This window comes from Cnephaeus nilssonii (assembly GCF_951640355.1).
Source record: "Cnephaeus nilssonii genome assembly, chromosome: 2".
NCBI lineage: Eukaryota > Metazoa > Chordata > Mammalia > Chiroptera > Vespertilionidae > Cnephaeus > Cnephaeus nilssonii.
This window is the reverse complement of record NC_137073.1, coordinates 58,839,403-58,866,710: the sequence shown is the minus strand read 5'-3', so window position 1 is coordinate 58,866,710 and position 27,308 is coordinate 58,839,403.

Below are 27,308 nucleotides of genomic sequence, written 5' to 3'. Positions count from 1 at the left end.
TAGAATCCATCCTCTCACAAATGAATACAATATGGCATATATATTTTCATGTCGTGACTTCAGTAGATGTAGCAATGCTCCTTCCCACCTTCACTGTGTGTGAGTGTGATGGTTAACTGGATGTGTCCACTCGGCTGGGCCACTGCACCCAGATATTTGATCTAACACTAGTCTTCGGCTGTGACGGTATTTTTGATGAGGTTACCATTTAAATCAGTAGACTTTGCGTAAACCAGATTACCCTAGACCAGTGGTCGGCAAACTGCAGCTCTCCAGACACACGTAGCTCGCGAGCCGTGGTTTGCCGCTCTGTTGACTAATGAGTTTGCCAACCCCTGACCTAGACTCTCGATTCCAATAATTACAGGCTGTTGTTCCTTGTGATTAAGCCCCTTCTGTGGGGTGGGTCTCACCCATCACAGCTCAAGGAAAAAGCCTGACTCCCCTGGGCTGGGGAAGAGAGCTGCCCGAAGTCCGCCTTCAGACTCCAGCTGCAGCACCAACTCTTCCCCGGGTCTCCGGCCTGCAGGCCTCCGTTGGCATACAAACAAAACCCTGCAGATTTCCTGCTTGCCAGCCTCCACAGTGCTGTGAGGCAATTCCTTAAAATAAACCTCCGCCTCCCCCATCCGACTGGTTCTGTTTCTCCAGAGAAGACTAATACAGTCAGTCAGTCAGGATTAATGGTCTACCTCTGGCCAAAATTTATCTATAATCCTATGTGTTAGAGTTTAAAGTGAAAGTAAGAGACTAGAGTCACATTTTATAGATGAATGGATCAGTCTTCATGAGCAAAGAGAAGAAAAATGGAAATACTCAACGTGATTTTATTATTGTCCAATGGCTAACGCCTCAACTAGAAGAGGATTTTGCTATATCAGAGATTAGTTACCATTGGGAGAAAATCCACGTTTGCTTATACAGCTTGGGGAATGTTCTTTAATGGAATACAAAAGTACTATTTCCAAATTAGTGAATATATATTTGGCTTGAGGAGAGGAATCACAGTAATTTACAAAAGTTTAAAGCTGACAAATACCATAAATATCACAAAATCTGCAAAGAAAACATATTTTTTACTCACTAATTGCCTGACATATCTGTGTACATCATTGTCCTCTCCCTCCCCCCACCAATAGTTTTTTGGTGTGTATTTTTTTTTCTTTTCTTTTTTGGGTGTGTATTTTTTTAAAAAAATTTTAAAGACATTTTTATTGATTTCAGAGAGGAAGGGAGAAAGAGATAGAAACATCAATGATGAGAGAGAATCATTGATTGGCTGCCTCCTGCAGGCCTCACACTGGGGATCCAGCCCACAACCCAGGCATGTGCCCTTGACCAGAATCGATCCCGGGACCCTTCAGTCTGCAGGCCGATGTCCTATCCACTGAGCCAAACAGGGGGCTGGTGTGTATTTTTGACTACACTTCAGAAGAGAAAGACAATTTAGTCCGTAAATTTCAAACTGTGTATTTCCTATCAACAAACTTCCACGCCAGGTGCCAGATACTATAAGATGCATTCATATGGAGATAGGACCTTGCCCTGCCCCTTCCTGTCACCACAGTGAGCGAGCTTGCAGTGTTTATTTCTGAAAGCCTCTCGACACTGCGATGACTGGTACTAACTTAGCTATACGGCGATGCGGCTGTAAACCATACACATATACATCCCACAAAACCCCACCTGCATGTATCCCTGGCTTTCTTACCAGAGTCAAGAATGCCACAGCCACTCAAATGCCACCCAACATGAGGAGACGTGTGATGGAGGGGAATTCAGAGAGGAAAGAGACACAGGTCCTAAAATAAGAGAACATATCCTCATTTTGTAAGTTTTACAAACACATATGATTATGTGGAAGTGCCCTGGGTAAAGGAGAGGCACCAAAGCTTACTCCTCTGGCTCCCACAGGCCTCTGACGTTCTTCTCTTTCCTCACTTCTACATAACTTTTCAAAGGATCTCTTATTAATGCAACTTTATTATTATATTTTCATGCTACTGGGAATAATGTGTGAACTTTCTCATCATTAGCTGTAAGTCTTTATACTGTGAGTGTGGGAATTGCACATAAATAGAAAATGAAATATCTTTAAGTCGTAAATTTGCAATGACTATTTTAGAGCCATGTAATTAAATCTTGCTTATGGTTTTGGTAGACATAAAATAGTAGCTTTGTTTGTTTATTTATAGCTTTTTCTTTTTCACCCCAGAAGGGCAGAGGAAAGGAACAAGAAAAAAGTGAAACAGGCCAGCTTTGGTCATGGGAGGCTGACTTCAGAAGAAAAATTTGTGCTGGAGTCATTCATAGGACTGATTTCAAAATGAAATTACCATTTGGCTTTCAGATGGAAATTTCAGGGAGAAGATATTAATAAAAATGTAATGGTTATAATGGCAACGCTAATGACGATGGCACTGTGTGTGTGTTGTTAGACGAGTAACTGTCACAATCTGTGACACATTTTTTTTCAGTCCATAAAGAGGTAGGCTGAAATGGGTACTTAGGGGATCATAATTTATTCACTTTTTCCTAGCTATTTAAAATGACTTCGCCATTATTTCTAAATTCTCATCATATGATAAGGCCATGCACATATGGCGCAGAGAATCAGACTGTCAGGAACTTTAGTCAGTTCCAATTCTGCTTTCATTATTCACAGGACTAAAGACTCTCTCTATAAAATCTGTTATTTGGCATCTTCTCATTGATTCTGAAAGGGGTTTATACACGAAAATGCACAAGAATCTGTGGCAGACTCTGCACTGGTGGTGGCCCCCAAAACGGTGCCTCTCAATACTAACTGTATAGCCCAGTGGTCGGCAAACTCATTAGTCAACAGAGCCAAATATCAACAGTACAACGATTGAAATTTCTTTTGAGAGCCAAAAACCGACTTCTGCGCATGGGCCACGAAGTTTCAATCGCACTGTACGTGCGCGCCCGCACGTGATATTTTGTGGAAGAGCCACACTCAAGGGGCCAAAGAGCCGCATGTGGCTCGCGAGCCGCAGTTTGCCGACCACTGGTATAGCCCCTTCCACAAGGACTCTGGGCTTGGCCATGTGACCGGCTGTGGTCAACGGATATTAGCTAGGCTTGTTGAGGGCTTGCACATTCAAGCTGTCTTCTTAGAAAACTCTGTCTTAAAACCCAGATACCACAGTGTAAGGAAGTCCAGGCAATATTGATAGCGAAAGAGGCCAGGTGAAATGGCCCTGGAGGGTAAAGGGCCCTGGGTAAAGGAGAGGCCAGAGCTCCATGGCCAAGTTTCCAGCTGAATGCAGCCACAGGAGAGACCTCAGCTCACACTACAGAGAATAGGGACACCCAATTAACCCACAGAAATGTAAAAAATAGTACATTATCGTGGTTTTAAGCCATTAAGGATAATTTTTTATTGATTAAGGTATTCCATATGTGTCCTTATGCCCCCATCCCCTCTCCCCCCGCTCATGCCCTCACCCCTGGTGTCTGTGTCCATTGGTTTCCTTATATGCATGCATACAAGTCCTTCGGTTGATCTCTCCCCCTTCCCCCCACCCTCCCCTGCCTTCCCTCTGAGGTTTCACAGTCTGATCGATGATTCTCTGTCTCTGGATCTGTTTTTTTAAGCCAATAAGTTTTGGTTTGTAAAACAGCAATGGATTATGGAAACAGGACTATAAAAAAATTTTAAAACCATCTCACCTGTATATGAAAATCTGAAATGATTTAATGAGAATTATAGAAACTTATTAAGTTGAATCCCCCTAAAAATGGCATTCAGCACTTTACATGTACTGCATTATAATTTTAATAGCTAACATAAACATTTATTAAGTACTTACTACATGTTAGTCATTATCCTAAGCAGTTTACATTTATTAATTTCAAAAATCTATATAACCACCCTAAGGGGTAGGCACTATATTTGTCTCCATTTTACAGATGAGGAAGCTGAGACTTAAAGACAATAAATATTTTGCCTGAAGTTACACAGCTTCCATACAGTGTGTGGAAGATATACGAGAAAGCTACAAAATGCAGTCTATACAAGCAATGGAATGCACAGTCTTTAGAAACATTGATATACGTGATTATTATTACAAGAAGAGATGATCTTATATTAAACAGGGAAGTGTTAAAAGGTCACTGTATTTTGAATCAGAATGACACAGATTTATTTATTTATTTTTAAAAAAATATATTTTATTGATTTTTTTACAGAGAGGAAGGGAGAGGGTAGAGAGCTAGAAACATCGATCAGCTGCCTCCTGCACATGCCCCACCGGGGATGTGCCTGCAACTAAGGTAACATGCCCTTGGCCGGAATCGAACCTGGGACCGCTCAGTCCACAGTCCGACACTCTATCCACTGAGCCAAACCAGTCAGGGCATAATGACACAGATTTAAATGGTGGCTCTGCTACCAGCTTTGTGAACTTAAACAATTTATATAAACTCTATGAGCCTCAGATTTCTTTTTAAAAATGTTTTTTATTGATCTTAGAGAGAGGGAGAAGGAGAGAGAAGGAGAGAGAAACATCATCATCCATCAGCTGTCTCCTGCATGCCCCCTACTGGGGATTGAGCCCACATCCTGGGCATGTGCCCTGACTGGGAATCCAACCCATAACCTCTTGGGATGTTCAGCTAACTGAACCACACTGGCCAGGGCCTGAGCCTCAGTTTTCTGATGTAGAAGATGGGGGTTTGAATATCTCTTCCCTGGTTGTTGAGAATGTAACCTGGGCAGTGATGTGTTGAAACTAGCTTGTATCTACTTCTGATTGTGGCCATTTCTTCCGAAATTCGTGTTCAGGGACATCACATTGGTAGTTTAAAATCAGCCTTGGTGGGAGTATTAACACCATGAAAATGTTAAGACTTCCAGCCTGTGGTCTGACAAAATCTGATTTGTTGATTGATGCACAACAAGGGTGCACAGTTGGAGACGCTGTGCGGTGTCACCCTGAACAAGGGGGAGGAGAGAACCAGAACGGTTGGGTTACTTTTTGGATGATTCGGAGGAGAGAGCAGGGGAAGGGGAGATCCATTCTGGGTTGGCTGCTGACAGGATTAGAAGTGGGGATTAATTAGGGGTCTCCTACTGCCACGAGGTTGGAAGGTTTAGCAATTGGGCATCTAAGTGGAAAGAGCAAAGGGCATGTCCTTGGTAAGAAAGTAGTGATCACTCTCATAAAGAAGGTTGTTATCACATTTTACAGCCACATAACCTTGGGAGAAGCAATTGGTCCTGTTAACTCTGTGATTGGCTTTATGCGTTTGTCCTTCCACAGAGTGGCTTTTGTCTTCCAGTCCAAGTTGATTTTTACTCTTACTGTCTCAAACAATATTTCAGAAATCAGCATCCAGTACACTACAAATCAGGGCTTTTTATTTTTCTTGGCAACCCAGTTCTTAAACGTTTACCAGCACACCACTACTTGTTTGTTCTTATATTTCTGTCCTACAGGAGAGACTTAAGACTCAGTCATATCCCACACATATAACTAATAAAAGTCAATGTCCTCCTCAGCTATCTCTTAGAATCACTAGAGAATGCTTATGTGTCACAAATCCAGCCTTAAGTATCTACCTTTGGGATACTTTCCCATTTCAGGGTTTTTCTGAGAATGTTTGAGGATTCTTGTCATAACTACCTGACTAAAACATCCTCAACATAACATTTCTTTTCAGAAAATAGGAAGTCTTTTATCCAGGAAAAATAATTCTATTTTTTACCTTAGTCTATAAAATTATTTTTAAATCACTAAAAAAAAAAAAAATAAATAAAAAAAATCCAGCTTTTCTAATTCAGCAAGTTGACACAGTGATTATATAGATGAAAATGAGAATGGCTGAGTTATGCTCATTTGCCCAGAACTTCTCTAACTGTACAAAGTGAGTACATGTTTGTCTACCTGATTAGGTAATATTGATGGGGAAATGACCAGGTGTTTACCCACCCAATGCATTTGTTCAAAAGATGCAAATGCAATTGTTAGACAAAATGCAAACATCCACCAGAGAACTTTTCAATCGTGGTGTTTCAAAGTGCAAAATTATCTGTGATCTTTTCTCCTCAAATATTATATATTTTGGAAAAAAATAAGTTTTCTCTACAATGGATAGAAAGTAAGGTAAAGAAAAACTATGACTCAAAATGGAAGACACACATACTTTGGAGTTTAAAGGGATCTTTGAGATTATCTTAACATTTTTTAGATTACAGACCTGCTGGATAATCTGAAGCCCTGGTGTGTTTCAGTGTTCTTTGATTTCTTCAAGTCCATTAATATGTTCAAATTAAGGAAAAATCCAGATTTTTCTGGATCCAGTCTGTTCATTTTCCTTCATTTTACTCAGAAGGTTATCAAGTCAGGTGACATATTGAAGGAAACAGGTTTGAAAAGGCCATGCAGTATTGTAGTTCAAAGCATAGGCTTCGGAGTCGGGACAGCCTCGGCTCAGGCCTGCCTTTGCTTCAGACTTTAGTTACTGTACAACCTTTCTAAGTTTCAATTTCATCATTGTTATAGACAGAAAGTGCAGAAATTGAAGAATTGTGGTAATGGTGAAATGAAAACAACACACACAAAGAACTTAGTGCATGTGTCCCCAAAACTGGGGAGACGGACAGGCAGACACTTAGAATCAGAACTTACTGGAGCAGAATCCCATGAATGGAAACCTCTGTGGGAACCAGTATGAGTTAAGAACACCTAAGCTGTAATTGCTGAAATGCTAGAAGTTCAGTATGGACAAGTCTGAGAGTTAGGACCTCCAGGGGAGCCTAGTCTGAGGTGGGGGTACACCCACACTTTTGTGAGATCTATCTCTAGGAGCTCTACCAGGGTCTCACAGTGAAGACTGGAGGAAAATACCATTTGAGCCATTTTGAAATACACCAGAGCATTCTGTTCTTAACAAAGCCTGCTGCATAACTTCAATTTCCTGAAGGATCTAAGAAGAGTTTTCAATTTTCAGTTCATTTTTTTACTTGTTATTATGGAGTGGCAACTTCCAAGCTCTTATATAGGCTGGACTAAACACTGGAAGGAAGCCCTGTCCAAGTTTCTCATGGGTATACTTTTATTTCTCTTGGGTAAATACCTAGAAGTGAAGGTTTTTAGTGTTTCCTTTTGTTGGCAATGAAGAATGATGACTATATTTAAGTACTATATTTCAAGTTTTTCTTGCAGTTCACCTAGTAAATATGAATATATACTTGGGCAATGGTTCTTTAAAAACTACATTATCATAACATATGATTGTTTTGCTGTCATCTTTGAGATGTGCTGCTAGACATTTAATATTGTAGAGAGAAGGTCTCACCAAAGAAACTTTACTAATTTTTTTTTTAATGCTTTATCAAGAAGCCCTTTGTCTGTCCTTGGGTGATAGGCTAGTCATTAGTGAGGGTTGAAAGGTATTCCCTTCCTACTGGCCCCTCCATATCTATGCTTCTAAGAAGGATAGAAAAGTGTTAGAGTTCTAAGATCTGGGCATTGACTGTGGAGTATCCAGGAACAGAGACTGGACCTATCTGGCTGATGATCAGATCAGGATACCTCATGAATGGGTATAAGTGTAGAATCTTGCCTAACTACCACATGGGATATTCCTGGGAGCCTGATAAAGCTCTAGGGAATAACTGAAATCTGAGATGGGTAGGGAAGTATCTGAACACCCATGATTTAGGGATAGATTGGAGCCTATCATTGCATCCCAAGCTGGTGACAAAGGGGAGTTATGCCTGTTACATAATTAGTAATTATAAATAAAACAAGTGTAGCAAATTATTTATACTAGAAAAGTTAACCTTAAATTAATATTATTCAAGTTATCCTTTTTAATATCACTTTTACTTGTTTTTATTTACTATTTTTATGAGGAGAAGAGGTATAGAACTTGGGGGGTAATTTTGAATATTAATTAATGAGAATGTTGATATTTTGCATTTTTTAGATTATAAAATAATCTAAAATTTTAATATGAGCAAAAATAAGTATATTCTGGATAATCCGGTTGAACATTTTTAACTGAGAAGATAGATGTTCAATCAGATGATCCTGAATATACTTATTTCTGTGGAGTGTGCATTTATGTTTATGACTTACATTTTACCCAGTAAAGGCCAAATGATAGATACCATGATGTACTGTAGATTGATGGTAGCCATCCAAGATGATCCTTGTGAGGGATCGAGAGCCAGAGGTTCCAGTTAAACTGTCTTGACTCCCAACTGGAAACGGTGAGATAATGCTCTTGTTTTAAGGTTATTTGTTACACTTCAATAGATAACTAATATTCACCATTTAAGTTTTTCTTCTGTATCATTCTCAACAAATATTATGAAACTTGAGGATATGTTTTACTTTTTTTAGTCAAACAAGCACAGTCTAGTGTAGCTTAATATAGCAGCACAGCCAGTGTCACTGTAAGCTTCCTGTGGATGATTTCATGTCAGGTGAAATTCTTGCCTGTTATGAACTCCAAAGAAAATCCCAGAGATCTGATCATTAAGGTTTAATTGGAGTTGATGAGATTAATTATTATAGTTATATCGGTAGCAATTATGCTGTGTGTTAGGTTTGAACTGAAGCCCTGGTGCCTTTGTTCTGAACATTTGAAATAAATGAAAAATTATTTGGTTTGGCAGTTTAGATTAGTTGGGTATAGTTTTATTATTGTCTACGGAAGATTGGGTTTATAATGATAAAACAATTAGCCATTTGACATATCACTGTCTGTTCTGTTTTTGCTTATTCTGAAAGAACTAGAAAAGCTCTCTTTTTTTTTAGCAACAATTTTTTTTTTCCTGCTTTCAGTCCAAAGGCAACATAAACCTATAGCATAAGGCCTTGGGAAAAGGAGAATTGGATATAAATGAGTTCCATGTTGATTGTGTTTATTCCACTGATATTATATGAATTCCTTTGAAAGTAAAGACAATGATAATGAATCTGATGGTACATTAGCATGTTGAAAACAATTTTAAAGAAGTTTAATTATAATTTTCTAGTAATTGGATCATGAAAGTGCATACAGTGCTATCAATTTTCCCTTAAAGCATTGATTATTTAATTTTGAAAAATCTTAAGCATTTCTTTGGCCAATTAACTAAGATTTTTATAAATAGTTTATTCTGAACATCTCTTTAAAGAAGTCTCTGCAGCATTATTAGTTGAACTATCTGGTTTAATATTGACCTTGAATAGATTATCAGCCCATGGGGTAGTCTACATGTAAACAGACTTAGGAGAAGTCTTGTAGACATGGAAGGAGAAACAGAATTATTTCTTGAATTTATATGGTGAGTTTTTTTTCTAATTCAAAGCATTTTTTTCTATCTAATCTTTTGTGAAACAGATATTAGTACATAACTGGTTTATTGTTATAACTGATTAACATAAGAACTAGAACTAAACTGCTGACATAACCCAGCCTAATGATGACCAAGCTCATAATGGCAATTATCACATTTTTTCCCATGCTATTGGAGCCTTTCCAATAGCTTCCATGAACTTCATTATCACATTTCAAATTTGTACCCAACACAAAAAAATAAAGAAAATATTATTCTATTAACATTTATATCTTACTAGCGTTCCCGTTGCAGGAAAAATCCTGCAATAGGGTTTCCTGCTGCACTCTACCCCGCCCTGCCTGCTCTCCTCCCTTGTCCCCCGGCCTGCCTTCTCCGCCAGCCCACCTGCTTTTCCCTTCTCCCCCAGCCCCGCCTCCGCTCCTCCCTTCTCCCCTGCCCTCCCTTCTCCGCCAGCCCACCTGCTTTTCCCTTCTGCCCCGGCCCCGCCTCCGCTCCTCCCTTCTCCCCCGCCCCGCCTGCTTTTCCCTTCTCCCCTGGCCCCGCCTCCGCACCTCCCTTCTCCTCCCCCCCCCCCCCCGGCTTGCTTGCTTCTCCGCAGCTTTGCTCCCTTCTGCAGCTCTTGGCTTCTTTCTACGCTGTCTTGATATGCAAATTAGCCGCCATCTTTGTTGGGGTAATTTGCATACTCGTCCTGATTGGTTGGTGGGCGTGGCCTGGGCGTAGCGAAGGTGTGGTCAATTTGCATATTTGTCTATTATTAGGTAGGATTTGAGACTGAGTGATCTGGATATTTTCATTGCAATGTGATGGAAACTTCAGGAATATTAAGACATATACGTAAGACAATATTACATAGTTTTTAAACTTTCTATTATGTGTAATGCCCAAATAATAGTTATTACCTGTATTGCTCCTGTCACCAAAGACAGGACACTACTTTAGGAGGTGAGTCCTAAAATAGTGTTTTTGGGGCTGAGGGAGATGACTGGTTTGTGTGTGTGTGTGCTTTTGTCTAGTGTCCACAGCTTCCAGCTGAAACTCTTCAAAGAATTTCTGGGCTACCAGTTCAGTGAGGAAAGGAGTGTCTTTTTCATTTGTTACTCTCTCACCTAAGGCAGTGGTTTTAGATCCAAGCAAAATTTAACTGAAATCTCAACTCATGATCTAGTCAGATCTGAATATATAAATTATGGAGCCATATAACGTATTTCGTAGGGTGAGCCAGCTGAATCTGTAAACAAAAGGTTTTTCAAGCAAAGGACTGGCACATGTTACTGGGGTAGTTGGCCTCTCAGACAGTCCTGCATGACCCTTACCTCCTAGAACCCAAGTTCTTGTGTAGTCTCCTCCCACACAGACCACAGGGCTGATCTTTGTGACCAATAGAATTCAGTGGAAATGACAGTGTGTGACTTCTAAGCCGAGGTCATAAAAGGCATTGAAGCTTCTGTTTGGCCTTCTGCAGCTCTCATTGTGGGGAAAGCCAACTGTAAGGACCCACAGGCAGCTCTAATAGGAGGATCGCATAGGGAACAACTGAAGTCTCCTGCAACAGCCAGCACCAACGTACCAGATAACTGAGTGACCCACCTTGCAAGTAGTACCTGCCGTCCTAGTTAAGCCTCCTAATTACTGCAGCAGCAGTCAGCACTGCCTGTGCTCTCAGGAGAGACCCTGAGATAGAGCTACCGGTCCAGCTGCTCTGAAATTCCTGATCCACAGAAACCATGAAAGGTAGCTTCTCTTGCTTTGTCGTTAAATTCTTACCATGGTTATTTATTCCCCCTTAATATGCTGATGAAGATATCTGACCTGAAAAGGGGACCTTTGGTGTATCTAGCTTAGACTAGGTACTCAGAATATTAATTGAATAAATGAATGAATACTTAAATAGAAGGAGTTAAAAATATAATGCAGGAATTTAGCTAAGCTTTTAGAAGTCAATTAGCATCCTGATGACCAGACAAATATTTTTATATTGTTAAAACATTTAGCTTCATGGCATAGGAAATACATGGAATATGTTGAACAATAGGACATAACTCTAATCTCCCACCATAGAGCAGAGATGTTTGTTTCCACAGCAGTATTATGAGAAGAAAATAAGAAATAAAAATCATTTGATCTTTGGCAGAGATAGTGTGATGGTTAATGTAATATGTTAACCTATCTAGCCTATAGAATATGGTATATTTAATCAAATGCCAATCTAGGTGTTGCTGGGAAAATATTTTATAGATGTGGTTCACATCTATAATCAGTTGACTTTAAATAATGTGGGTGGACCTCATCCAACTAATGAATGGCCTTAAGGGCAAAAACGGATGTTTCTGAAGAATTTCTGCTTCAAGTCTGTAGTGTCAACTTCTGTCTGAGTCTCCAGCCTGCTGGAGTGCAGATTTCAGATATACCAGCATCCCTCCTCCCGCCCCCCGCCCCCCTCAATCATGTAAGCCAGTCTGTTAAAATAAATCTCCCACCCCTCCCCTGTCTGTTTTTGTTTGTTTCCTTCTGGAGAGCCCTGTCTGGTACAGATAGTTGCTGCTCAGTGGGTATGGATGTGCTGCTCTACATTTCCCCAGCCTTCCTCAGTTAGTTTGATGCCAAGTGATCAGGTTGGACAATGGGCTGTGGGCAGCAGTGAGCCATGTCATATTTATTTCAAGCTGCTGAGGAGCCAGGATGCCTTCTCCTGCTTTCCCTGCCGAGATTGGTAGGAACCTATGTGCCAAAATAATAGACCTATGCCGTAAAAGAGGCAGCCCGACTAGTATTGGACTATGATGTGAACAAAATTAAATCTTCGTTGTGTTAAGTAACGGAGATGCCAAATGTTGTTATTTTACCCACTTATCCTATCTTGAATAACACTATATAAATGGAAAGAAAATCAGGTCACGGGCATGTTAATCAGAGGTCTCTGGTTGTAAGTGAAGGAAAGGTAAGAGAATTGAATGGCTTATCTAATTGAATGGTTTAAGAGTAGATCTTCAGATTTAGTCATAGCTAAATCTAAAATAAAAAAAAAAAAAACTATCATCAGAATTTGGTTAGCACTCTGAGCCTAACATGATTCGCCTGCCTAGGTCATGTTCCTGGCTCTGAACCATCCGCTAAGGCTGGGTCATGGATTAAACTCATCGACCAAATTATTATTATTATTTAAAACATTTAAAAAATATTTTTATTGATCTCAGAGAAGAAGAGAGAGGGAGAGAGAGATAGAAACATCAATGATGAAAGAGAATCATTGATCAGCTGCCTCCTGCACACCCCCTACTGGTGATTGAACCTGCTACCCTGGCATGTACCCTTGACCAGAACTGAGCCTGGGACCCTTCAGTCCACAGGCCAACGCTCTATCCACTGAGCCAAAATGGGCAGGGCTTGCCCAAAATTCAGGGCTTGCCTATTCTTAGGGGTGGGGTGGTTGAAGGATTGATAAGATCAGCCCCACTCATATCAAAGCAACTGAAAATTGGTTTGGGGAGATTCTCCAAAGGAAAATTGGGTTGCTGTGACCAGAAGTGGAAAGGAGGTCAGGGAGTCACACAATAGATTTCCATTGCAGGGGAGCAGGAGATTATATGCCTTGTGGGTCAGGAGAAAGGAAGTTGGGTTGCATATATAGAAACGCAAATGTATTCGTGAAACACGCTTTTTAAAACAGAAGTGTTGTGAATGAGTGATAAGTTAGCTAGCTGTTGCAGTGTGATAATTCATTTTAATCAAAGAAAAAAGAGACAATTTGTCACATCTAGACCATGTATATCAATAATACATCTATCAATGTACAGAAGATGTCACATCTGGTTGAAAGCAATTCAAGTGGTATGATATCTCTCAAGAAATAAAAGCCAAGAGCAGGTTATTCCATATTGAAGTCATACCCACAATTACACATTATTTAGATAATAATGAAGTATTTAGAACTTGTTCAGAGAGCAATTAAGAAGCAGTTTAGTCACATTCTAATCTATTTTATGTATTGTGGATGAAACTAGTCAAATAAGAAAAGTAATTCAAATGAGGAAGCTCCTGTTTTTCAGTTATATTGTAGTATTTATATTGTAGTATGAAATAAGTAGCTAAATGAATTATGGCAATTATTGCTTATAAAGCACATATAATAGGTGTGTATATCCATTATTAACCTAGTTTTGTGATATATATACTAGTATATATATATGTGTGTATGTATATATATATGTATATATATGTGTGTGTGTGTGTATATATATATATATATATATATATTCCACAATTGGTAAAAATAAATAAAATTGAGTACAATTATATATGTAAAAGTCACTGAATAGTTGCTGAAGATTTGAAAATTTTATAAAAAAATTGTCTCATTTAAGAGGTTTTGAGAACAGTCTAATCAGCAATTGGGATTGATTGGATGCCTTGAAGAGGAAAAATATATTCCACTTACTTCTACTCACATCCTTTTTCCTTTCCTTTTTTTCTTTTATCTTTTCCTTTACTTTTTTTTTTTAAAGCAAAAGTATTAAGTAGAAATATAGAAAGCGAGAGCCTAGCAAAAGACTTGGAGAACAATGAAATTTGGTACATGTTAATTTTCTGTCAGGTTTCAGGATTATGTTTCTGAATTTTAATGGGCACGACAAAACTGGAATTCGTAGGATCTCATAGACATTTGGAAATTAACAGAAATTTGGAAAATATTGTAATACATACAAAATTTAGACATTAACATTAAAAAAATATAAGTTTAAAAGGCACCTGTTTTCAAAACAGACCACAAGTTAAAGCTGTAAAAAACCTGCACCAATAGATAATTCTCTCCCTGAATCACTTTCTTCAAGAAACTTGCTGTGATGTTTTGATCTGTTGTAGAGATTCTTTTTTTTAAAAAATATATTTTATTGATTTTTTACAGAGAGGAAGAGAGAGGGATAGAGAGTTAGAAACATCGATGAGAGAGAAACATCGATCAGCTGCCTCCTGCACACCCCCCACTGGGGATGCGCCCGCAACCAAGATACATGCCCCTGACCGGAATCGAACCTGGGACCCTTGAGTACACAGGCCGACGCTCCATCCACTGAGCCAAACCGGTTTCGGGTGTTGTAGAGATTCTTTTCTAAGTTTTTGAATCAACTTCACTGCACCTCTACTCAGAGAATGTTGATCTAGTGCCTACCATGTGCTGGGCACATTAGCTGCATTTCCTAAGCTCAATGAGTTTAGAGACTGTCCCTAAAGGAGTGAGACAAATTCAGATCTGCTTACTCTAAATTCTTTCTACAGTTTCTCAATCTGCTGCCATGCCACATCCATCACACGTGTTATGTTATGGTTGGGCCACCTGTTCCTTATGATGCTCTGTTCATTTCTCCTTATCTTGCATGGGGCCCTCATAGAGTACTTCCAGTCACCTGATCTCCAGTCCCCTACAGAGTTTTAAACAAAACATGAATTACGCTTCTTAACAGCGATTCACCTTGGCTCTGTGAGTCTCACAAGAATCAGAAAAACCCACGTTAGTGTTTCAGCTCTCGTACTAGCTATGTGAGTTTGGACAAATGGCTTAAGCTATTAGTGCTTCTGTTCTCATTCTTTTTTTTAATATATATTTTTATTGATTTCAGAGAGGAAGGGAGAGGAAGAGAGAGAGATAGAAACATCAATGATGAGAGAGAATCATGGATAGGCTGCCTCCTGCATGCCCCACACTAGGGATCGAGCCCAGAACCTGGGCAAGTGCCCTGACCGGGAATCAAACTGTGACCTCCTGGTTCATAGGTCAACGCTCAATCGCTGAGCCATGCCAGCAGGACTATTCTCATCCTTTGTTCCTCTCATTTACCCATGAGATCCTCTGACCCTTTCTCCCAGCTTTGTGGAATTTCTAGTGATGCACATTTGAACTTATTTATTTTATCTGTATTTTTTCCTGTTATTTTGCAATTCTTGTGTATTAGGTATGATTTTGCTCTGCAATTTTTTTGGGGAACAATATACTTTTGTTACAAATGAAATGTGGCTTTTGAGCCTTATACTTTTAGTCTAATCTTTTTTATTTTGTATGGGGGAGGGGATGCAGTGGTAAACTACTACCTCTCTTTAAAGGTGTACAAACATGAGTGAAAAATGGGAGAAGATCCTGGTCCTTGTCCATTGTGTTAGTTGTCATTAATGTTCTTCCTGGAAAGAGCTGCTTCTCTCCCTTATTCACGTATTGCTGCTGCTGAAAGACTCAGAGGCCTTCACCCGGGGTTTCTGTACTGACTCAAGCTTTGTCTCAGAGACTGCCCTTGTCTGTGAAGTCTCAGGGCTTTGAGGACAGGATGTTCCAAAGCCTTCTACCCGCCTGGTCTCTGGCACTGGGAGCGAGGGTTTGTGGACGTGCACCTCAGGTGAAAACCACCAAGTCTCCCTGTGTCTTCACTAGTCTCCCAGAAGCTGCTCTTCCTTCTCCAGGCTGAGCCATTTTCGGAAATGAGTCCAAACACAATTCTATGCCCTCTCCCCACTCAGATGATCCAACCTAGTAACTGGAAGTTTGTTTTGCTAAGGGTCTGGGCACCTGCAATAAAATGGCAGTTGCATTTCTTCTGAGAGTCTCATATAAGAGTGGGAATAAGATACATTGTTATCTGAGTAAATGATTCTGCAACATTGTTCTTCATGTGTATTTTAAAAGGGTATCAACTTTAAAATCTGGAGCAGGGATGGTGAATGCATGACTTTTCAGCTACTGCTTTCACCCATGGCAGATATATATATATATATTTTTTTAAATATATTTTATTGATTTTTTACAGAGAGGAAGGAAGAGGGATAGAGAGTTAGAAACATCAATGAGAGAGAACCATTGATCAGCTGCCGCCTGTATACCCCCCACTGGGGATGTGCCTGCAACCAAGTATATGCCCTTGACCGGAATCGAACCTGGGACCCTTCAGTCCGCAGGCCGATGCTCTATCCATTGAGCCAAACCGGTTAGGGTGCATGGCAGATATTGTTAATTAATCGTTTCTATCAGTGGTTTACACTTGCTTGTTAATTCTCAATACAGTGGGTAAGAAAGTCAGTGCTAATGAGGAGATAGAAGGCTAGGTAGAGAGGGACTGGGATGTGGAGTGTTGCAGACAAGGGCAGGATACAACTTGCTGACTGAGCCCTGTTTGGAGAAAAACCACAGAGACAGACAAAATGACCTAGAACTAGACCTAGCTGGACAGGGAAAACTAGATCCAGCTAGGTGGAATTGCTAAGGCAACCCAGCTGCGGGGAGGTGGGGGGTTGGGTGGGGCAAAGAAGAGCGCCAGCTGGAGACACAGCTTTAAAATATATGGTTGTGCCCTGGCCGGTTTGGCTCAGTGGATAGAGCGTTGGCCTGTGGACTCAAGAGTCCCAGGTTCGGTTCCGGTCAAGGCATGTGCCTTGGTTGCGGGCACATCCCCAGTGGGTGGTGTGCAGGAGGCAGCTGATTGATGTTTCTCTCTCATTGGTGTTTCTGGCTCTCTATCTCTCTCCCTTCCTCTCTGTGAAAAATCAATAAAATATATTTAAAAAAATGTATATATACATATGGTTGTTACTAAGACAGGCAGCTTGCAGATAACCAATCACAGGGTAGTGAGGCATATAATCAATCCCAATGATGTTGCTGAGGCAGAATTATTTAAAAGAACCAATCAGAAACTAGCAAGCATGTATCTCTCACTAGATAAAAAATTGCACTCTCCCCCGCTCCTCTCTCTCTCTCTCTCTCTCTCTCTCTCTCTCTCTCTCTCTCTCTCTCTGTCTGGGTTCCTGAGGCTCCTGTGGCAGGAGATATGCACCCATGTGGCTTATGGCCATGTGGGCCTCCACACATGGACTAATAGACTTTAATTCCCTTGGATACTGAACTGCACCCAGCTGCCACATGGAAGGGAAGCACTGGACACTGGCCTGCTCCTGGAACCCCAGCTGCACCTTTTCCAGGACTGGCTTCTCTCAGTGAACTTTGCTTCCGCTAACCATTTTTTTGTGTCTGTGAATCCATTCTTCAGTTTTGTGAGACAACGAACTCAGACCACCATATTTTGGTTTCACTTACAAATTTGAATCAGAAATTGAGATTAAAATATGCTTACTATCTGTTCCTTGACGACGTGGAAAATTCTAAAATTTAGTGATGTTGCCAGTGTTGAGAGGTGGAATGGAAAGATGAAGAGCAGGGGCGAAGGAGAGGAGAGGTGATTGATTAAGGTTGTGTTTTAGAGAGGTGATGGGCAGCATGTACTCCAGGTGAGCCCACCTTTGTTAACGCAAAAACATTCAGACCTGTAAAGAATTTTTGTGAGTTTATTTGAGCCATACTGTCGACAATTGCCGGAAAGCAGAATCACAACGGATTGGGGTAATACTCCAGAGAATGGTGGTTTTTCATCTATTTTCATACATTGCAAGCAAAGGAAGAGAGGTAGGTGGGTTACATGAAATCCATTGATGATAGATTAGAGAGGCTTGAGAAAGTAAAGTGGGGAAACCTCTGGGATTGGATAAAGAGTAAAATGATAGACACATACTTCTTTTACTTAGTGGGTACAGGGTAATTAACAGCCAACAATTAACATGATATCAATAACAGAGAAGGAATTTATGGTCTCCTGTCCTGGAGCCCAGGGCATTTGGTTGTGGCCTGAGGGGTTTGGGAAAAAGGGAAGTTACAAGTTACCCTGACATTTCAAGGATATGTTATAGATGCAAAAAGACAGATAGGCTCAGTTAAGTTGACCTTGTGAGGGATACCTGGCCTAGAAGGTGACTACCCACCATAACTGCTTTTAGTTAAAGATTAATTTCAGACCATCCTTTGTGGTTACTTTTGGTCTTTGAGTTTGCAAGACTGCCATGCAGGCCTCCCCTGAGCTTGTCAGGTTAGCATGTAGCTCCTTTCGTCCACACCTTTAACCTAGGATTTGCTCTTCAGCCTTTGTTCTGAGTATCTTAGGGTTGTGAGTCCATCCAGGCATAATTGGTCTTGGGAGACATACCTCCCAAAGAAAATGTCTCAGGCAGGCAGGAGTCGTTCTCTCTTCCTGGGGGAGGATCATCCTGCTTGTTCTTATGTTGTAGAAGACCGAAGAAACCCAAGCGACGCTTAGAGAAATGGAGTTACAGCTTTATTACGCCGGTGGTCTCAGAGGAGTTGCCTCCCAAGTCTGAGCAAACCAATATGGTGGAAGCTCTTCTTTTATCCCCTTTGGTTTCTTTGTCCCCCAAATATGGATGGGACTTCTGGACCTTTCGTGGGCTTTACAAAAAGCCCCATGTGTTGGGATGGGGGCCTTGAGACCATATCTAAGGGCCTGGCCTGGCGCCAGCGCTGATAACCCTCTCTGGGGGTTGTGTCTTATTCATGGTTTATGGCCTCTGCAAAATGTGAGCATTTAGGTAACAGGTCTTGCAAAACCAGATTGTGGAGAAAGGGGCAGTGACTTAATTATAGGTTATCAAGAATGTACAGTAGGTTACTGGCACAGATTCAGATTGCTAGGCAGCCCCCTGCTCCCCCCCCCCCCCCCCCCAAATATCAGGGTTACTGGAATTAGCCTTTTAGCCTTCTTACTTAGGCCTTCACCATGTGGGATGAGCCCAGCTCACCCACACTGGGGAGGCCAATCTGCTTTACTGAGATCACCAATTTAAATGTTAATCTGACTCCAAAACACACTCACAGAAAAACTTGCAATAATTGTTGTAGGTGGTGGGAACGAAACCAGGTGTCTGACTGGTGGGTCAGACCAAACCTGGGTTCAGCAACCTTGGTACTTGGGTTCTGGCTAGGAAAGAATTCAGAGCCAAGACCCAAACAAGAAGAGAGCATTTATTCGGTCCATCACAGCGGCAGAAGAAGTAATTCCTAGAAGAAATGGGCTTAGGAAATAAGTTACAGAGGAAAAGAAGGGCCTTTGGAGTTCAGGAGTGAGGAAGCTAATGGTAATGCGCCTGGGGCAGAGAGGGGGAGGGGGAAGAGGAGGGCATGGGCCTGCTCCCTGGAGGGAGAGCGCACTGGGACCTTCGTCCTAAGGGTTTTAAGGATGGAGATTTTAGGGGAGGTCCCAGGGGAAGATCTCAATAGAATATTCAGCAGTTTTCCAGGTGTGTCCTGTCAGGGTTGTGGTCTCCACTGATTGATTGGCTGGCACCAGGGCAGGGGGTCATTATTCCATGCAGCTGGTCCTCACATTGGCTGTGGTCGGTTTTGTTGCTTTTGGGCCTGGAGCTGAAATACAACTGAGGCTAGATGTTATCTCTAGGGGGGAAAGGTCAAGGGCTCCAAACTGCAAGACCAGCAGCAATAGGCTAGGGGAGGAAAAGTCACCTTGGAGCTAGATCCCACCCTACAATTGTCTTTTGCTAACACCTGGGGCTTTCCACCTAGTGACCTTCTGTACCTGCCCCATCACCCTGGCTCCACTCATGTCTGTCTAACTGCCTACAACATCATGTTTGGCCAAATATCGGGACACCTGGAAACTCCTGAAAGAGTGGAACTGGAGACAAATGAATTTTTACTCTTTGGGTCTAGTTTTTTCAAATATCATGTAAGCTATAGTTTTATTTATTTTTTGTATTTACACACACACACACACACACACACACACACACACACACACTGTCCCAATTTCTCTTTTAGGGATGTAAGCACAGGTGACCAAGGGTGCCTCAGCCAGTCTCTAAACAGACACTGACACGTACGAGCTAAGGTACTTACTTAATATTGGCCGAGCATAAATTACACAGGAGACAGACATGCAATGCACGAATCACTCACGGTTTATTTACAGAGTCCTGGTGGTTTCCAGACCTCTGCAGGCCACACCGGGATCCACGCCGACACACACACACACACACACACACACACACACACACACACACACACACACACATACACGACGTTGGATGTTGCAGCTGCAGCTCGGCGTCTTTTTGAGGCCTCAGTTTCCGGCTCACTGTTTGGACTCACAGTCCACGGCAGAGCTTGGGCAGATTGCAGGAAGGGGGGTGGAGAGTGACCGTCTGTGGAGGAGCAGAGCAGGCCTCTCTGATCTTCCTCTGGTGCTTCCTCTTTTTATGTGCCTAGATGGGCGTCTTCAGTGTGTCTTATCAGCGGGTCCCAGGAGCCTTGCATATCTGGTTTTACATATGGGGAACAGATCACTTTATCTATTTTCTACATACAGGCCACTCAGGGGTGTTTATCAACCTGTTTACATTACATTCAATACTTTTTAACATCACACTTTAATATCACACTGTAATTCCACACTTTGATACTTATTTTATATTATTCTTATCACTATTACTATAACACACACACACACACACACACACACACACACACACACACGTTTATTTTTTTGTTTCCCTGAAAGGATTTTAGTAGACTATCCAGATTCACTAGCATAGCAATTACAAATGTTATTTCAGAGTGTTAATTATCCAGATAACTAATACTCATTTAATAAAAGCATAATTGATTCTACTTCAGAAGATAACTTTACCTAAATTTGTTTTGTAATTCCTAGAGGGCAGCCTACTCAAAGCCTAAAAGCAGGAATGCATTAATCGTATATTTTCAAGTTACTTACTTTAAAGTCTCATGTGCATCTAATTTATGTTATTTAATGTATGTCAGGCATCCACACACAGGCACACTTATATACACATTTAAACTGTGAAATGAATTTTAAAGTAAAATTCCCCTGTAGGATTTTCCATGGATCATTTCCCTTTTTCTATTTTTTTGAATGGTGTTTGAAAACTAACTTTAGATGTTTGGTAAACATTGCTAAGATTTTTGGCTTTTTCTTCCTATATTTTCTCATGTGAAAGATAAGCAGCTGAGAGAAAACAGAACCACATTTGGTTGCCCCTGATACTGAAACCGCACAACCAATAGGTTCGGGCTGCCTGTCACGACTTGAGCCAATTAAGCAGAGACAGGGTTGAATCATATATGAGTGTTTATTCCAAAAATTCCGGCAGCCTGGGAGAGCAGCAGGTCATTTATGAAAATCTGCTCTACCCCTTCCTATAAGCCAGCTGCTTATATTGGGTAGAAGGACAGAGATGACGTGGGGAAGTGGGCAAAAAGAAGGACAGGCACGGGGAAGTAGGCAAAAGGAATAAGAATGTACAGGTTACGGGCAATTCGGGCGGGGTTAATTAATCTCTGTTGTTAAAGGTTGTTAATCTTTTCATGATAATAGGCAGTTCTCGGATAAGGAGGGACAAGGAGGGACAAGGAGAATGGACTGCATTCCAGGTTAACTCCCTTGTCCTGGGCTGCCGTGTACACATCTCAGCCAGGTTAGAATATGCTTTCTCTAGTCAGAACAGAACAATTAAGATTAACAGCATGATTAACATTTCTTATAACTATAGCTAACAATCACAGAGCATGGATTAATATTTCTGCCCCTAACGATACAAATTACAACTATTTATATTCCACAGCTACCAAACTGGCTTTAAAAAAATAGTAACAACTTTAGCCACAATCTAAATTTTATCATATCAGCAAACCTTATAAACTGTGAAATCAAAACTAATTGTACCAAGAGTTAAATCTAGTTCAGTGGGCATATGAATTTATAAAATCACAAAATCACAGGGAATCCTCACTTCTTTTCAATTCATTTCTGGAAAATGCATTATAAAAACATTGCATTTTCCCACAGGAACCTAAAATTGCAATTGCATTCCTGCTCAGTTACTCACCAGCAAATGTCATGGTTGTGACTAGCAATCCTATATAATAAAAGCCTAATATGCTAAATGTCCAGTTGTCTGGTCAGCCGTTCAACCAATCAAAGTGTAATATGCTAATGATATGCTAAGGCCGCTGAACTGCTCGCTATGATGTGCACTGACCACCAGGGGGCAGACGCTCCGACTGGTAGGTTAGCTTGCTGCTGGGGTCCGGTTGATTATGACTGAGCAAGATAGGCCGGACATGCCCTGGAGTCCTCCCACAGTCCCTCCCTGGCTGGCCAACCTCATATGTCCCTCCCCGGCCCCGATTGTGCACTGGTGGGGTCCCTCGGCCTGGCCTGCACCCTCTCGCAATCTGGGACCCCTTGGGGGATGTCGGAGAGCTGGTTTTGGCCCAATCTCGCAGGCCAGGCCGAGGGACCCCACTGGTGCACAAATTCGTTCACCGGGCGTCTAGTGTATTATAAAAGCAAAGATAAAATGATAAATGTACAATAAACTTAATAATAAAATCATTTTATAAGTGCTATATAGATTTAGAAAAATGGTTTCTCTGTATTCTTGAGATTGTACTCAAAACATTCTACTCAATGTTAAAATGTTGGCAAATAATTTAAAATGTTTAAAAAATAAAAATACTGTGGTGGTCAAAGAAAACATGGATATAAGACCTATTAGGCCTAAGTTTTTTTTTTTTTTTTTTAATGTTCTTATTGATTTCAGAGAGAGGGAGAGAGAGGGAGAGAGAGATAGAAACATCAATGATGACAGAGAATCATTGATTGGCTGCCTCTTGCATGCTTTCTACTGGGGATCAAGCCTGCAACTGGGCACGAGCCCAACTGGGAATGAACCAGTGACCTCTTGATTCATTGGTCTACACTCAACTACTGAGCCACACCAGCGGGGCAGGCATCAGTTTTTTTTTTTTTTTTTTGTCTCATTGTTAACCTTCGCCTGAGGATATTTTTCCATTGATTTTTAGAGAGTGGAAGGGAGGGGAGAGACAGAGAGAGAAACATTGATAGATTGGTTACCTCCTGCATCCAACCAGGGCCAGGGATAGAGCTTGCAACCAAGGTATGAGCCCTTGATTGGAACTGAACCTGGGGCCCTTCAGTCTGCAGGCCAATGCTCTATCCACTGAGCCAAATTGGCTAGGGTTAGGTGTCTGTTTTTAATGTTTCCTGCAGTTCAACCTTGAGCTTGAAGAAACAAAGTGATATTGAAAGAAGTTTAATAACTTACCCACGATTACACAGCAAAGCAGAATAAGAGACTGGACTAACACGTAATTCTGTTGATTTTAGTTAATGTTCCTTCTATGTCAGGGAAGGAACACTTGGCGATGCACTTTAAAAAATGGGAAAGACCCTGGGAAGACAGAAGACGTTCCTTGCTAAAGGAAATCCAAGAATAGTGCCTCAAGTACTTGTACTCAGCGAAGCCAGAGGAGGAAAGTGAACTTAGGCCTCTGAGCAAGGGGAACCAACCACACATTCACCTTCCACAGGCAGCATGCATGAGGCAGGTTAGGGTGATCAACTGCAACCTCTGTTTAGGACTCCCACTATACGGCATTTAAAATTAATTATTCAAACTTATTTGTTTAAGCTGCTATATTCTATGTACTATGGAGAGTATAAATGTAATGGCATGTTTTCAGACACTAGAGATGGAGAGAAAACTTAAAAAGTAGAGTAAGGGTAACATATTTGACATAAAGTGAAGATGCTAACTACAACAGCAACAAAATAATTTAACAGTAATGTTGATTGCCTTCTTAGAATTTAGCTGGGCTTAGGGACTGATTTGAAAGAGCCAGGCAGCTTAAAAACTGCCCAGGGAAGTTTTATTGATGATTTGTTTCTGATCAATTTCCTTATAGCAAGCAAAACCGGTTTAAATTATGCTGTTAACCTTACTGAACGCTCAATATTATGTTTGTCCTTTTAAAATTTAGACATTGCAGCATTTAAATATTTAAAGGCATCATTAAGCACTTCAGTCATGATGGGTTGAAGAAAGGTCCCTTCTTACTCATCTTCTCTATTATATCTACCTCAAAGGAGGATTTATTCAGGGAGAACACAGGCCTTCCTTTAGCCTTAGTTCAGAGGTCTACCTCCTTCTTTTCCTTTCCTTCCAAGCCTGGAGAATATTTGTTAGAACAACCTTCTCTGGGAACTATAACCGAAGTCAGTAAAGGTGATGAGAAATGAAATTTAGGTATCAATTAGGCAGACTTGAGTGAGTAACAGCACCCAATGTATTGGACAAAAATGAAAATTGTGTCTGATACCATTTCCTAGTTGATGATTAAAATTATTCAGATTTTCTACTATATACCTAAACACCTTCTATTTTTTTTTTTTTAATCTTCACCCAAGGACATTTTCCCATTGATTTTCAGAGAGAATGGAAGAGAGAGGGAAAGACAGATAGAAACATTGATGTGAGAGAAACACATTGATTGGTTGCCTCCTGAACGTGCCCCTACCAGGGCTTGGGCCAGGAGGAGCCTGCCACCGAGGCCTTGACTGGAATCAAACCCAGGACTCTTCTGTCTGCAAGCCCACGCTTTATCCACTGAGCCAAACCGGCTAGGGCCACCTCTATTTTTAACAAGAAGAATTTTTCTTTTTTCTTTTTAACAGGCTTTTCTACTGTAATATACCATACTTTATGATTACTGAGTTTGGGCTACTATCTGCTCATGTGTTGGTTTTATATGAACATAGACATACAGTAATTATCTATCTATTTATATAAAAAGCTAAGCGACCGTCCAACCACCCGACTGTCTGACAGGTAGCTATGACACGCACTGACCACCAGGGGGCAGATACTCAAGCCGGAGCTGCTGAGCTGTGGTGAACTGCCCTCTTGCAATCCGGGATCCCTTGGGGGATGTTGGAGAGCTGGTTTCTGTCCAATCCCTGCAGGCCAGGCCGAGGGACCCCCCATGTGCCAGAGGGACCCCGCTTACTCTGCAGACGCCCTTCGAGCCAGGGCGCCGCCCCAGGTGCGTCTGGCAGAGGAGGGGCTGTGGGAAGTTGGCTCCAGGGCATGTCCGGCCCGTCTCACCCAGTCCCGCCCAGTCCTGCTCAGCCCCGCCCCACCGGCCACCTTCTAATTAATTTCCTTTCATTGTGCACAAATCAATGCACCAGGGCACTAGTCTTAGATAAATGATTAATAGTTCTCTTTGTTTTTCTTCTCATATTTGAGAAATACTGACCTTCTCTGATGCAAATCTTAGGTTTGCATATGCCATATCCTGTAGTATATAGTACATAGTACTAAAGCATCCTCATTAGATGATCTCTTCTCTCTCTGGCATTAATATAACATAATAATTTGAATCTTGGCTTATTGCTTGCTGGCTGTGACCTTAGGCCTGTTAGTTAACCTCTATGTACTTCAATTTCTTTAACTGACAATGGGGATATAGTAACAATGATTCCTCATAAATATTTTGTAAGATCAAATGAATTCACATTATAAAACATATGCATACTGCGAAGTACCTAGTTAGTGCCATATGTATACTTGTTAAATAAATAAAAAAACTCCCCCCCCCCTTCTAAATGTATATATTGATACCTATCTAAGTCCAGACTTCTATTCAACTTAATAGATTAATTTGCCATCTTTCCCTTGTCTTCACTTCTCTTCCCCTCCCTACTCTCATATTAGGCTTCAGAGGGGGAACAAAATAAGAAATTACCTGGAAAGACTGGCCTGTGTGTGACAACTTTTCCAGCCTGGAATTACAGACTGACCAGTTAGTATACTTTGGGAAGGAAGTAACGAGATTCACGTCAATGCCACTGCTTTAAGTTGACTCACCAAGGCAGGGGTGCGGGGCCGGCTTCACTCTGTGAGTGTGACGTCTTTTCTCTGCAGTTCCTTGGCTTTGCTCCTTCCAGTACAGTAGTTTTTTCCTGAGTCGGCTTTGCAAACTGCCTTTAGGAGTTCTAGGCTCCACAGAATGGGCACAGAGAGGATGAGAGGGACTCTATTTTGCTCTTGCTTCATGATTTACTGACCCTTATTAGGTTACAAGCGGATGTTTGAACCAACTTTTGAGGCTAAAGGACCACCATAAACTAATCGGATTAGCTGAACCAATCTCTAGTATGGGGGATGGCAATACTCTTTGACAAGGAGGCCTCACTGGTGCTCGGGTCCCTCCAGTTTCTATGAAAAAAATATTGATAATGGTGGGAGGAGTCGATGCCTGAATAAGGGTGGGATTGCGTTAGAAAAGAGGAAAGAGTAATGGATACTTTACACACAACTATTGGCCATGCTTTCTATGGGAGAAGATTAGAAATCTTTGTTACGGCATCAGTGTCAGTAGCAGATGGCTGAATGAGGAAACAGTCCTGGCTAGTGCGCCTTCAGATGTCATAAAGTGACCTTTTATTTTTACTTATTGTTTAATCCTCACCCGAGGATATGTTTTTATTGATTTTAGAGAGAGGAAGAGAGAAATAGGGAGGGAGAAACATTGATATGCTTCTTTTCATATGCGCCCCCCCCACCAGGATTGATCCCGCAGCCTAGGCATATGCCCTGACCAGGAGTTGAACCCGCAACTTTTTGGTGTACTGGATGACACTCCAACCAACTGAGCCACTAAGCCAAGGCTTTGAACGTATATACTTAATGTTTGGGATTTGTTTGGTTTTTAGGCGTAGGCATAATTAAGACAACATAACCAACCTTGTCTGTCCATGTGTTGACTATGGCAGCAGGGCCGCACAAATTTACCTGTAGTTTCTGGGCTTATTTTTTCAAAAAGAGTAACCATAGTATTAAATATTTTTTATTTTACTTTGAAATAATTTTAAACTTGTAGAAAATTGCAAGGATGGTACAATTGACTTTTTTCTCTGAACCATTTGTAAGTTGCTGACACGATGCCTGATACATTCCAATACTTACGTGTGATGCCAAAAGCAAGGACATGCTCCTACCTAAATACCAGCTAAGTATCAAAACCAAGAAACTGACATTGTACATTACTTCTAGGTAGTTTTCGACCTCATTCATATTTTGGCAGTTGTTCCAATAATATATTTTATAGCAAAAGAACCCAGCCAAGGATCATGTGTTGCATTTAGTTTCCCTTTAATCTCCTTCAGCCTTGAATCTCAGTCATCCTTGACTTTCTTAGACCATTTACTTGGTATAATAGCCCTCAATTTGGGTGTATCTGAGGTTTCCTCACAGTTAA